Source organism: Dysidea avara, chromosome 4, assembly GCF_963678975.1.
Source record: "Dysidea avara chromosome 4, odDysAvar1.4, whole genome shotgun sequence".
In the NCBI taxonomy this organism is placed as follows: Eukaryota; Metazoa; Porifera; class Demospongiae; order Dictyoceratida; family Dysideidae; genus Dysidea; species Dysidea avara.
Window position 1 is genome coordinate 29,069,304 of NC_089275.1, and position 12,990 is coordinate 29,082,293.

Here is a 12,990-nt window from a genome sequence, read left to right on the forward strand (position 1 = left end):
CTTCACAGACTATATAGTATTTTATATTTGTAACATTAAATAGTACAAAAACAAAAAGAGTAGCCAGCAAGCACCAGTGGTACGGTGGTAGAGCGTTGGTACTCTAAACCTGAATGTGTGGGTTCGAGTCTAGGTCACGTCACAATTTTTTTCTTCGTTTCTTAAACCTTTTTGTACCATGATTTTTTCTAAGTTTTTTTTAAAATTGCATTGACCGGCTAAATATCAACAGCCAATAAGAAAAGTATTAGTTTTCACGTCTACTAGGCAAACCGCTTAGAGCAATGAGCTGAAAATAGGTGTATAGCTGGAATAATCTTAATAGAAAGTCCTTGCAGTAGTACAGAAGAATCGGATTACAATCCACTAAGTTATGATTCGAAAGCCAATTCCGTGTAGCAAATGCGAGATCGATATACTCTAATAGAACAGTCACCCTAATAGAGCATTCGGCTAATTTATTTACTCCATTATAGAATTTTATTACATCACAAGTTATTCTGTAGGGAGTTCAGCTGCAAACAGTTAATCTTATAGACAGTTCAGCAAGAAGCAAGCCACCATGTGGAGAGTTAAGCAAATATATCACTATAGAGATTCAGAACATTACAAGTCACACTGAAGAAAGTTCAGCTATAAACAAGTCATGCACCCAGTGGAGAATTCAGCTACAATTAAGTCACTCTCTAGAGAATTCAGCTACACAGAATTCAGCTACACACAAGTCACTGTGGAGAGGATTCAGCTACAAACAAATTACCCTTTAGAGAGATCAGCTACGAACAAAACACTTTGCAGAGTGTTCAGCTACAACGAATCAACCTTTAGAGCGATCAGCAATGAACAAATCAACACAAATCTACCTGTAGAGAGATAAGCTAGAAACAAATCACCCTGTAGAGAGTTCAGCAACAAAAAATCACCCTGTAGAGACATCAGCTAGAAACTAGACACAATGTAAGGAGTTCAGCTACAAGCAATCACCCTGTAGAGAGTTTAGCTAAAGTAAATCAACCTGCAGAGAGATCAACTACAAACAAATCACCGTATAGACAGTTCAGCTACTAACAAATTACCTTGTAGAGAGATCGGCTACAAACAAATCAACCTGCAGAGAGATCAGCTACACACAATTCAACTTGTAGAGAGATCAGCTACAAACAAATCACCCTGTAGAGAGATCAGCTAGAAACTAGACACAATGTAAGGAGTTCAGCTACAAGCAAATCACCCTGTAGAGAGTTCAGCTACAAACAAACCAACCTGTAGAGAGATCATCTAGAAACAAATCAACCTGCAGAGAGATCAGCTACAAACAAATCAGCTTGTAGAGAGATCAGTTACACACAAATCAACCTGTAGAGAGATATGCTAGAAACAAATCACCCTGTAGAGAGTTCAGCTAAAACAAATCAATCTGCAGAGAGATCAGCTACAAACAAATGACCTTATAGATAGTTTAGCTATAAACAAATTACCTTGTAGAGAGATCGGCTACAAACAAATCACCCTGCAGAGAGATCAGCTACATGCAAATCAACTTGTATAGAGATCAGCTACAAACAAATCACCCTGTAGAGAGATCAGCTACAAACTAGACACAATGTAAGGAGTTCAGCTACAAGCAAATTATCCTGTAGAGAGTTCATCTACAAACAAATCAACCTGTAGAGCAATCAGCTAGAAACAAGTCACCCTGAGGTCAGCTACAAAAAATCACCCTGTAGAGAGATCAGCCAGAAACAAATCACCCTGAAGAGAGGTCAGCTACAAAAAAATCACCCTGTAGAGAGATCAGCTACAAACAAATCAATTTTTAGAACGATCAGCAAAAAACAAATCAACTTGTAGAGAGATCAGCCAGAAACAAATCACCCTGAAGAGAGGTCAGCTACAAAAAAATCACCCTGTAGAGAGATCAGCTACAAACAAATCAATTTTTAGAGAGATCAGCCACAAACAAATCAGCTTGTAGAGAGATCAGTTACACACAAATCAACCTGTAGAGAGATAAGCTAGAAACAAATCACCCTGTAGAGAGTTCAGCTACAAGCAAAACACCCTGTAGAGAGTTCAGCAACAAAGAAACCACAATGTGGAGAGTTCAGCTGCAAACAAATCACCTTATAGAGAATTCAGCTACAAACAAATTACCCTGTAGAGAGATCAGCTAGAAACTAGACACAATGTAAGGAGTTCAGCTACAAGTAAATCAGCCTGTAGAGAGTTCAGCTACAAACAAATTATCTTGTAGAGAGATCGGCTACAAATTAATCAACCTGCAGAGAGATCAGCTACACTCAAATCAACTTGTAGAGAGATTAGCTACAAATAAATCACCCTGTAGAGAGATCATCTAGAAACTAGACACATTGTAAGGAGTTCAGCTACAAGCAAATCACCCTTTAGTGAGTTCAGCTACAAACAAATCAACCTGCAGTGAGATCACCTACAAAAAAGCACCTTGTACAGAGTTCAGCTACAAACAAATTACCCTGTAGAGAGATCGGCTACAAACAAATCAACCTGTAGAAAGATCAGCTACAAACAAATCACCTAGACAGTTCAGCTATAAACAAATTACCTTGTAGAGAGATCGGCTACAAATTAATCAACCTGCAGAGAGATCAGCTACACACAAATCAACTTGTAGAAAGATCAGCTACAAACAAATCACCCTGTAGAGAGATCAGCTAGAAACTAGACACAATGGAAGGAGTTCAGCTACAAGCAAATCACCCTTTAGTGAGTTCAGCTACAAACAAATCAACCTGCAGTGAGATCACCCACAAAAATGCACTTGTACAGAGTTCAGTTACAAACAAATTACCCTGTAGAAAGATTAGGTAGAAGAATTCACCCTGTAGAGAGTTCAGCAACAAAGAAACCACCATGTAGAGATTCAGCTGCAAACAAATCACCCAGTAGAAAGATCAGCTAGAAGAAATTACCTTGTAGAGAGTTCAGTTACAAAGAAACCATCATATAGAGAATTCAGTTACAAAGAAATTACCCCGTAGAGAGTTCAGCTAGAAGAAGTCACCTTGTAAAGAGTTTAGCTACAAAGAAACCATCATGTAGAGTGTTTAGCTGCAAAAAATCACCTGTAGAGAGTTCAGCTAGAAACAAATCACCCTGTAGAGAGATCAGCTAGAAGAGGTCACCTTGTAGAGAGTTCAGCTACAAAGAAACCACCACATAAAGAGTTCAGCTGCAAATAAATCACTTGTAGAGAGTTCAGCTACAAATAAATCCCCCTGTAGAAGGATCAGCTAGATGAAATCACCTTGTAGAGAGTTCAGCTACAAAGAAACCATCATGTAGAGAGTTCACCTGCAAACAAATCACCCTGTAGAGAGTTCAGCTACAAAAAATCACCCTGTAGAGAGTTCAGTTAGACGAATTCACCTTATAGAGAGTTCAGCTACAAAGAAACCATCATGTAGAGGGTTCAGCTACAAAGAAACCACCATGTAGAGAGTTTAGCTTCAAACAAATCACCTGTAGAGAGTTCAGCTAGAAACAAATCACCCTGTAGAGAGACCAGCTAGAAGAGGTCACCTTGTAGAGAGTTCAGCTACAAAGAAACCATCCTGTATTTAGTTCAGCTACATTTCAAGTCACCCAGTAGAGAGATCAGCTGCAAAAAAATATCCTGTGGGGAATAATGGGCATGTAATAAATATATGTATATAATTTGTATAATGACTAATAAAATCAAAAATAATTGAAGTATTAAAAATCTTCTTTAAGTTCTTTTCTTCTTCCTGTGGTAAAGAATAAAACACATGGGTTAAAAAAGCCCCAAAGCCAGCCATAGGCCGGCTTTGCAGTATACAAATACAAAAAGAAGTGATATCTAATCAAAAACAGCCAAGCTGTAAAAAAGGTGCAACCCCCAAAAAGGCCATGGTGAAAAAAGATGTGAAATCCAAGGTGTCGGCCAAGAAATGGCTGTGATGGTAGGTTAATGGTTAGATTTTAATAACGACAATTCAGGTGAATTTTGTGCCGCTTGGTCTTGGCACCAAATTCACCTGAATTGTTGTTATTAAAATGTAACCATTAACCTACCATCACAGCCATTTCTTGGCCGCCACCTTGGATTTCACATCTTTTTTCACCATGGCCTTTTTGGGGGCCGCACCTTTTTTTACAGCTTGGCTGTTTTTGATTAGATACTAAGTATCATGAAGGCTTGTATATTCCAACGAATAACATTGATCAGAAACCAGCCTCACATTACCTTTATAGGACCCTGGTAGTATTAGTTCAGCCCAAAAGTACCTTCAATGTGACCTGAAACAGTTCCTATAAGTTGCTGCAAAATTTAAATATTTAGTGGGATTTTCTGCTGACTAAATGATTGACTGATGTCTTCAGAGAAGTGTAAATGGCTACAGATATGGACTTGACATTTTCACTGTCAAATGTTGCTTCAACCTGACTGGTGCCTTTTGGCATACTACAGAACATACGTTACAATTCATGCATCATGGACTTAATTACCTGTTGCCCTCCTTTTGCATTACATTTCTTTTTGCTGACAGTGTTGATTAGTGGTAGCAGACCAAACTGCTTCATGTTGGAAATTGTCTGCATTTTCCATGCAATTCATCCAACAGTCAGAGTCAGCAGACTGGTTGTAGATTAGTATCGTGTTCTGTATGTACGTGTAGGGCTGTGTAACAGGCTGTGTAACAGGCTGTGTAACAGGCTGTGTAACAGGCTGTGTAACAGGCTGTGTAACAGGCAGAACATAATCAAAAACAGCACAGAATGGCCACATAGCTTATTATTATTTAGTGTAGAAGTGTGCATTTTGTCGTACAATTATTTCATACCCATCTGGTGCCATTGATGCGGTCTTATAGAAATTTAATTAGTAATGTTGAATCATGTTACAAAGATGTTAACAAATAATCCTTAGGAATTTACAAACTAATAGAGATAATATCACCAATTAAACAAAAGGGATCATCACTTGAAGTGCAAGTTTAAAAGAGATATGTACCTATTCAACATTTCTGAACTTTTATGGTTTTAATCCAATCTAACGTATATACTGTAGTACTGATTTACTGATATTGTACCGATCTGACATCTACGTATATATAGGGCAATTGTAAGCTGCACAATGTGTTACTGAAGTCAGTGCCAATGGTGGTGAATCACATACTGTAGACAGTAAGGCACCCACAAATAATTATTTTAATTCAACCTCCTACCAAAAATAGTCTGGAATACTCAGTGTTTGAATGGCGTAAGCTGATGTAGCACTTACAGTGTTCCAGTGTTTCGCTTCATTTAGTGCAACACTATCTGAGAAGGTTGAGTATAGTTTTGCTAAATACAGCATATGGCTTCTCATACCATGACTAAAAGAAAAGATAGCGTTTATATAGGAGAAGAGAAATGATAGAGTAAGTCCAGTATGCTTGAAGACATGGGTTATCAGAATAACTGGAGGATAGGATTGGTGTTTATATACAGTACCACTCAAATATAACTTCACAGTACATGCGTGTTGCATGTACTTCCACACTCATAGATGCAACATGTGCATGCAGTTTGGTTTTGTGTACACGCAATGCAGCTACATGAGTGAAGGCAACACTGCCACACAAGTGAAGGCAGCACATGGCAGCACCACCACACAAGTGATGCATACAGCTTATAGCATAGTTTACTTTACAAGCACGACTCTGAGCAAACTTACAGTAGATACAGTATGCATGTAGCTGGAGAACACATACATTGGCTTGGCTGTAACACTGGAAAGTAGTTCCATGGAGTTTTCTCAGTTCCAGTGGTGACCTTATGAAATCATACACCAGGATTAGGATATCAAAACATAAACTGAACTAGGGGGCAAAAAATTGTAAATTTAAACATGTAGAATAGGGATCAAGGTTGTGATTCTGAAAAAAACTGCATAAAAATAAAAAGCCAAAATAGTAATCTTAAATTCAATGTACACAAATCAAGCTGTTTGGCTTGTATTGATGTATTAAGCAGTATTGTGAATCACCATCCCTATTACTTCTTGTTTATGCAGTTTTTTTTTCAGAATCACAACTTTGATCCCTATTCTACTTACAATTTTTTGCCTCCCTAGTTTCTGAAATTTTTCATGTCCATGCACATGGACAACACAATTTTATGGCTGGTGTGCACTGCATGTAGAAATATAGTACTGAAGTAATATAGTATATGAAGGCTTGCTTCATGATGCTCAAGCATCGGTCTACTAGCTACAGGTAGAGTGTGTACTCATGACCAGTCTTATAGAATAGCTATAGACTCTGAAAAGGCATGATCATGCACAGGCTGTATTCACCCAACGTGTTAAATGCTTTGATCCACAACAATAAAGGCATTGAAATTATATAGCTGGAAAACCCTACCAATCTGTAAAAAGTAGCTATCTGTAGCTATTATTCAGTCTTCAGATCCTTAAGGCAACTGCTCTCAATCTTTCGATCATGTATAGACACGCCCTCTTTTTAATTCTGTTTTTTTATAATGGAAGTTTTTTGTTTAATATAAAAGATGATAATAATAATAATAAAAGAAAAGGTCTTCATGCTCAAACAGTGGGTAGAGAGGCAAACTCTGCCCAATCCTGTGATGATGGGATTGTTGCCATTACAGAAGCAGCATTGCCGCATTGAACTTCAATAGCAACCTTCTGAATTAAATTTCCGGTAGCTTATAAGGCCTGATACATATACTGGAAGGCGATACTGTTTTCTTTTGAAAATTCTTTCCCCCAAAGCTTCGTGGCTGCCCTTAATTTTTGATTGCATACAAAAGGGACACACCCCTTTTCTATTCCAAGGGTTATGCTATTTCTGATAGTTTACGAGGCTTGTTACGTCGATTCTGATAAATGGCTGTAGCAGCCCTTAGGAAAATGCTCGGAATGCGGTTTCAGTAATGGACTATGGCCCACACACCCTTCACTGACGTGAGTTGAAGAACTCTAAAACGTTCAGAAACAAATTTCAGTGAGTAGCATTTATGTTTAATGTTTAGTTTAATACATCTTAATAAGTTTTAGTCCCATGCCTTGCTTCAAATGGCATTTTTTTAAACTGCTGTACTTTTGCTTTTATGGCTTCGCGAGTGAATAACAGCTCAAAACCATGACTCTAGCTCTATATCTTGCAATCGCCTTAGAAAGCAAAGATTTTAATACCACACAGACCTGGGTAAGAATGATTTTAAAATACGCCATATGTTTTTAGTGCTGATATCTACTTCCTGTGGGCTGTAGACGTGCGAAATAAGAATAATAATTATACAACCAAGTACTAAGAATAATACGAAACACGGTTGAAATTATGTCATAAATAAATAATAAATAAATAATAATTAATAATTAATGTTTGAGAAAACTACGAGGCCTAGAGACATAAACTAACCGGGGATCGATTCGCCGGTGAACGAAGGCACAAACGTATAATCATTGTGCCCGTTCGTGCTGATGACTTGACCATACATGTAATTCTATATAATGCCCAGTACCACACCCTTCCTTAATTACAGATTGCGCGGAGGAGATTAGCGAAGTGACTGCAGGAGAGTGAGAGGCCACTTTACACGTAAACAAGAAGATTACAAGTAAGTTTTTATGTTTGTAACATCTCAAGTCTCCATGCCAGCTGCCAGTCACATAAAAAACAATACAAGAAAACATTAAACACACGCCACACTCTTTACAATATGAAATACAAGACTTGTCTTGTGCAGCTGGCATGGCGAATTTCCTTTGTGTTGGTGTCAGGCAATTCAATACATGCTTATTTTTTTGCCTTCACCTGGATTAGCTACTAGGTTTTGGCTGGCTTGGCTGTCTTCCTTTATCTGGTTCATCTGGCTTGCATACTCCTACAGTATTGTGTAGCTATCTCCTGCAAGTTGTGTATGCATAATTATAGTGTGTCACCCGTCACTGTGCCATTGCTACACCACTGATGAACCTTATTTAGCTCTAGCTGATGTTGATACTTTACTGTATATTGGCTAATAATTTTTATCTGTTGATGTTGCCTATAATGTATTGCTGCATACAATACTGCAATAATGCATAGTTCTCTCCTGTATGTTTTGTATACATAATTACATATACTGTGTGCACATCACCGTGCCATTACCACACCAATGACGTACTGGCAATTAACTACTGGTGGCCTTTAGTTACGAAGCCACCATTGTGTTGTATCTGTCACTACAGTGACATATTGAGTTGATTTGGGGATCGTGCCTTCACCGCCTAATAGCCTCACCAGGGGGCTGTCATGTTGGTGTATGTACTTGGTTGTATGTGATGCGGTCCTAGTAATAATAATAATAATAATTACAAACCAAGTAATAAGAATAATAAGAAATGACGCCATAATTAATTAATTTACAGGACTAACTACGATGTGCACAAATGAATACTCACCGGGGTTGTGTTAGATGATACACGAACGTCAAAGTTAACTATGGGTTTTTTCCCCAGTACTTTCATTAATGAGTTAGGTTTTCTAATAGACACCGTCCTTTCCAGTTCTTGACAACCGGTTGAAACACACCACACGTTAGTTACTAGGTGTTCAACTTGTATAACCTGTTTGAATAGCTACGGCCGCATAGCAACCAGTTTATATGCATTGCACGTAAAACCAAACATTGAACTCGTACAACCGGTTCGTGAACCAGGTTTGTAATTCTTAGCAACCAGTTCATATGCGCTGCGTATTAAACTTAGCATTGGATACAACAAACTTCGACTCAACGCTTCAACATGAGAACTCACCGGGTGGAACTAGAGCAGCGTACTCTGTAGAAAGATCAAGATACTGGTGTGAGAGACACTCGACCAAACAAAGGAAGAATACACGAGCGCCTTACGCAAAAACAACAGGCTGGAGTAGAAGGTTTTGTACTTAGACTGTGTGAATTTCTTTTAAACCATTACCCCTAGGTTAACCGGGCAACTTTTGTTATTACCTAAAAGGGTGGGGCCTAAAAAGTAGCACAGGACGATGTCAAACACGAAAATTTGATAATTATTTACTTAATGGAACCATATAGATGGTTGGGCCCTTGGACAATGCTTGCAAGATGGAGATACTCTAATAGAGCAGTCAGCTACTCTAATAAAATAGTCACCTTTACAGTTCCATTAAAAAGCTAGCAGTTTTTTTGTATGTTTTGTTTTAATTTCACTCCTTGCCATACCCACCTTATGGTCTTCCATGTTGTGGTCATATGTGCCTGAGGACACAACACACTCTCAGTTACTGTATAAGATACATATGCACTATTTTCATCATCATTGATGGTTCTTTCTCTTAAGTATTAGCTAAGAACAATGAAATTGTATAGGCTCTCTGGGCTTCTAAACTATGAAATTTGGGGGCAAACATCCAAATCACCAACATATCTGCATCACCATGCCCCAGAACTGCCCATATATAGAGCCTACAGCTTTTGCTGCATTTGGCGACGGAAAAACATGGTAGTGATAGCTGGAGCTGAGCAATGCACGGGCTGGCTTACATGTCTTGCTACAACAACTTGTAGTGTTCCACCTGCCTCAAACTACACTGTACTGTAATGACATAAAAACATTAAATATGAAGGGCTTTGTGTTCACTTTAAACCTTTCATGCTGCTAGACTCAGTAGACTGGTTTTGTGGCCTTCTCAACAAGTATCAATAGGCATTAAAATTTTGAATGATTGCCTGTGATTCTACCGTAACCTTAAATAGTTTTGATTAAAAGTTGGTGTTTTAGTTAAAATGCTTCAAATTGTACCCTATAAATTAATTTTGGTGAACTTTGAGACGTTGTGAAAGCTATAATGGCTACAACTTCTTGGTGGGCTGTGCCCCCAAGACTCCCTGCTGCCAGAAATTCTATACTCTGGCCCGTCCCCCCTCATATCAACTACTTCCTCTGCCACTGCTCCAACAACTATTTTCTACCCCTGTGTTTTGGGCCTATATACCTTTTAAAATACACGCACATACACAAAACACATGTGTGTACTTCTTTTGAAAGTGTTTGTCTACATGTTTTGCTTGTGTGTAGATGGGTATGTTTGTGTGCATGTGTGTGTGTGTGTGTGTGTGTGTGTGTGTGTGAGAGAGAGAGAGAGAGAGAGAGAGAGAGAGAAAGGTGTATGCAGGAATTTAGAAAAGGAGTTTCCACTTCAGATAAATGACTGCAATATTAGAGTAGTTTATTTCCTGACAGCTTTATTAGAGTATCTCAATGTTTTCACCCAAATTACAATTCAGAATAATGGTACAAGTGTTGCTATTGTGTGAGAGACTAAGATAATAATTTGAAATGTGTCCTGTTCCATGATAGATTCCAGCTTCTGCACATACCTGAAGTTTCAACTTGTTAATTAGTGCTGGGCAGTATTGAAAAATAGCAAACAGTATACCTTCCATAAAAAGCATCACGGTATTACTAAATATCACGGTATTAATGTAAAAGCCATTAGTATTAAAGTAACTGCCATTTACCTCAACAAAAGCACCAAATACCCTTGGTAGGTCAGCAAACCTCAGGTACAAATTACCACAAACAAACTTGTTTACATAGTTTGGTTAGCTGACTACATCAGCACCTGCCTACAAACATTGTCACATGTCTGGTTGCCTTCTAAATATGGGATGAAACAAGCCCACAGGGAGGCCATAGTGCCCAGACGATATGGCGGTATTAAAAAAAACAGGCGGTATCAAAACTGGTATGACTTAAATATCACAGATTACTAACAATACCGGTATATCGCCCAGCTCTAGTTTAAACTAAAATTTAAGGGGGCTTCCTGAAATCCCTGGAACCTCCTTGGTATACCCTTGTGTGTGTGCATGCATCGGGGGTATAGCCAGCCAACTTTCTGATGGATAGACATAGCTACAGTGGAACCTCAGTTATCCAAACTCCACTTATTTGGATTCTCAGTTAACCAAACTACAGAAATGACTACTTTATTAGAGTAGTGACTGTTCTATTGGGGTAGCTGACAATACTGAAATTTAAAAAAATGTTCTTATGAAATTTTATACAGTTTCAGAGATTTGGACTTTTCAGACTTATCGACCATCCCTGGTGCCAAGGGGTTTGGATAACTGAGGTTCCACTATATTATCAACTTTATACATACATAAAAACACACTCACATTGATTATTAAAAAATAGTAAAATTATATACACACAAGGTCTATAACTAGCTATGCTATAATGTGAACAAAGGCTGCTTGCATGGCATGCAAATTGATACACTTAACTATATTATGCTATTCTATAAGTTGTAGCCCTGGCCATGGTTTGTAGCTACAGTATTCATTGGTGACGATCGTCATAGTTGAACATCATGTAACATCACAATCAGTAAGCCTTAAACAAGTATAAAAATAAACCATCTTATCTGACTTACAAGCTACAATCAAATGGAAGTAGAGACCTGTGATATACTCAAATAAACATTGTGTCCTAAATGAGCATGAAAGACAAGGCACTAATGTGCGAACCAGTAAACTCCTAGCTGGAATACTTATGCAGCATGCTTCTTAGTAAGCCTGTGACAAATATATTAGTAAAATAAGAAGCACAATAGGCTAGTGTGCTATGTCAGCATAATGCTAGCATATTAGGTAGGTATTTCAAACTTAATTCCATCGATACTCCCTAATAGAGCAGTCATTGAAAAATGCGAACTACAATGTAGCACTCAAATACATTGTGCATACAGGGGTGGATCCAGAGTAGAGGGGGGCACCTTGCTAAACAAAAGTTGAAGAAAAAAATTTTAAAAAAGGTTACAACAATAATAGCTAGTTATCCTTTACCAATTATGTGACCCAGTCTGAGAAAACCGGTCGTATTGTCCTTGTCAGCAGATTTGATTTTTTACCCAGGACACAAAGTTACATGAATAAATAATCACAATCTAATTCCACAATCAAAATCAGCTAGACTTGAGTGGTTTGGTTTTGCTGGCTGCTTTTCCCAAGCCCAGTGGTGATCCGTACGTGTGGTGTGGGGCCTCAATGGAGCTCTGGTCAGCCTGGGGATGACTGTATATGGCTGTACAGCTCTGTTGGGTTAAATAAGTACCTCTGCTGTGAATTTCCTTTCATTTTAGCCAATTGTGAGACCTCAATGGCCCGCCTAATTCATCCCTTGGCCTTCCTTTTCAATTTTTGAACACCATCTTGCCCGCCTTCCAGGGCCCCAGCCTCCCACCCAATTTGTAGTTCACCTGATACAGTCAACCTCGGTTTAAAAACTATCTAAAATGGCAGGAAACTTAGTTGTTGGCTACTTGCACAGTGGATGCTCTGGAAGGTAAGGAATTGGTGTAAAACGTGTGAATATTTGGTACACATAGCTTCAACCATTGGCAAGCTACAACACACTAAGTACTTAAAACTGGCGTTTCTCAATACTCTTAAATAGGCGATAAGCCCGGTTTTCCCAGACTGGTTCACATATATTTCTGCGGTTCCAGTGAGATTATCATGCCAGTGAATTACTCTACAATAAAACTGCATACGTAGCTAATGTAAAAATTGTTTAATTAAGTACGTATACTACAAATCGGTTGTTGAACTACTGTGCCAGGCTACACATGTATACACATGGGTTCTTGCATACACGTATGGATTTTTGAAGTCACATGTGTCATGTTTACTGCTACGTATTGTTGCACCACACATGTGTGATTTTATATTTGAGCAGTACTGTATGTAAAAATCGATTGAACTTATTTTGCTTAAATTGTCCAAATCAGCTGCCGACTCAATACTAGAATGGTAGATCAGTACATAAATTAATCCCAAGTTTTGCCATGCTGCTAAATATAGGCAAAGAAGGAATTAATTTGCACTTCAGATGATTATTCCTAATGTTTAAGAGCACTTTGTATTGTAATGATCCCTGCTGTAGTGTTCCTAATTTTTCCTTACACTTGTGCT

At 38.3% G+C, this 12,990-nt stretch overlaps 2 protein-coding genes across 2 annotated transcripts in view; both read left to right on the forward strand.

Annotated features, from left to right (window-relative positions):
- The window catches only part of LOC136252721 (phosphatidylinositol phosphatase PTPRQ-like), a 55,768-nt gene that overhangs the window by 20,178 nt on the left and 22,600 nt on the right, over positions 1–12,990 (forward strand). The gene's annotated exons all lie outside the window — the stretch shown is intronic.
- LOC136252722 (phosphatidylinositol phosphatase PTPRQ-like) overlaps positions 1–12,990 on the forward strand; it is a 62,950-nt gene that overhangs the window by 1,278 nt on the left and 48,682 nt on the right. The window lies entirely within an intron of this gene.